A 2122-nucleotide genomic window follows, 5' to 3' on the forward strand; every position below is an offset into this window, starting at 1 on the left:
TCAATTCTCATTATTGTTTTTCACAAATATTTTATACAACACCAATATTTTATAAAATAAAAACATCACCTAGGATTCCCTATATTTGGACAAACACAGAAATAAATAAATGTTCAGTTCGAATATGATGTTGAATTACCCAAAATTCAGATTATTTCCATTCAATGGCTTATTCAGCTGTAGAAACTGCTACTGCTGGAATATTGGTTTAATTTATGGCAGTCAGGTTAATACATTTATATGACGCGAAGAAGAAGATGAAGACGATATAAGAATATGACCAAATTCTGATTCATATCCGAATTTTATTGTGCATCTAAACGCAATGAATGACTGTGGTTCAAAAATAAATAAAGATAGTAAAAATTAAGGAAATTAGTCAAAATAAAAAATAATGTATATAAAAAAATGAAAGTAGGCCTATCATTAAAGCAATACATCATGCATCATGAATGCAATGACAGTTCATAAATTATGGCTATAATTCGCGTGCTCGCTATCGACTTGACATAAAACTGTTGATGTAGGCTATCAGTTATATTTTGGTGTCAGAACATGTTGCAGATTCACCTGTTATCTAATCAAATCAAATCAAATCAAATCAAATCAAATCAAAAGCGATCCGTCAGGTGACCGCGCTGCATCGTTGGACATTGGCTTGGATATGAAACGCGTTGGGCTTTATTCCAACAGGCTATAAATCGCATTTACACGCGACACAGTTCAGTAGCACAACGAATATAAATAAGGCACAAACCTTTCGATTCGATGAGCTACGTTGTCTCAATGGGAAACCATCTGCGGAGTACTTTCAATAAACAGCAGTTGTTTGCTTAACCCTGTAGATATGACCGCTGACACTTCCAGAAATGCAGAGTAGGCTACTGACCGAAGTAGTAAATTCGCCCCTTTTTCAATGCAACGTCCACCCAAAAGACTCGGAAACTCCCTTTTCTTTATGTCACCTTTTTATGTTAAGTCTATATACACCCGCCTACAGCCTTCTCCACTCGAAGGTACCACGAGAATAACACGCTGAGGAAAGGACGACAGTCGATGAGACTGTTACTTTCACTTTTGGGTCTACATAAACTATTAACTCATCAGTGACTGGATTTGAATAAAGGTGCTGCGTTTTTGACCTAAAAAAGCGAAGAAACCTTTACTGCTGCCTTTGTATGGCCGCACAACCAATAGAGTCTGATCCCCCTAATGAAAGTTTGAAATGTTGGGGGTCTTAAAATAATTTTTACATATAAGTAAATACGTTTGAACAGTGTTTTCGAACGTTTCATAAACTCAAAAATGTACGAGTTAGTCTGAGACAGAGCGCGCTAAATTTGTAGCAAAAACTGCTCGATAGTCTGTAGCGGTTGGTACATTAAATGAAAAATACGTAGGCCTGCTGTCATTATCACATTATAGTACAATTACATGCAACAAAAATGAAATAAAAGTATCGAATTTTGTTTAAAAACTTTCATAAAGTTTATGTTAACTGGACAAGACAAACATCAGACATCAAACAGAAATTACAGACAAAAAAAAGACCCACCTGTAAGTCAATAAGACACATATACTGCGCAACATCTGCAGTTTTACAATATAAAGGAGTCAAAATTACCCATAAACTGACACTGAAATTGGTTCACCAAAACGAGTTATCGACTAACCGTCAATAACACCTTAAGTATGCCTACATTAGTCAAGAGGCAGCCAAGCATCAGTTCAAGCAGATGAGTAAACCTCATTCACCTACGCACATTACTAATTTATTCCCTACATTTACTGCGGTTCTGTGGTGACAGGCTTGGCACAGTTGTACACTTTTAGGAATTTCATGACAAATGTTTTTCAGACTTTGAAGCGCCTCATCTCGCAGCACAATGGACAGTGGGCATATGGATAACCAACACACGCTGGCCTTGGATTGCTTTGTTAATGGCCACAATGCCCCTCTTGTTTTGTAGTAACTTTAATATCTTTTTAGGGGCATAATCACTTGATGATAGTGCTATCTATGCTGTCCTAACAAAGGCCAGAGCCACTCAAGACCCAAGAAGACAAACGAGAGGGACATTCCAAGTCCCCCACCAAACCATTAAAAAAACTAGTCAAAACA

This window comes from Sinocyclocheilus grahami, unplaced genomic scaffold, assembly GCF_001515645.1.
Source record: "Sinocyclocheilus grahami isolate Dianchi unplaced genomic scaffold, SAMN03320097.WGS_v1.1 scaffold6034.1, whole genome shotgun sequence".
Classification (NCBI taxonomy): Eukaryota; Metazoa; Chordata; class Actinopteri; order Cypriniformes; family Cyprinidae; genus Sinocyclocheilus; species Sinocyclocheilus grahami.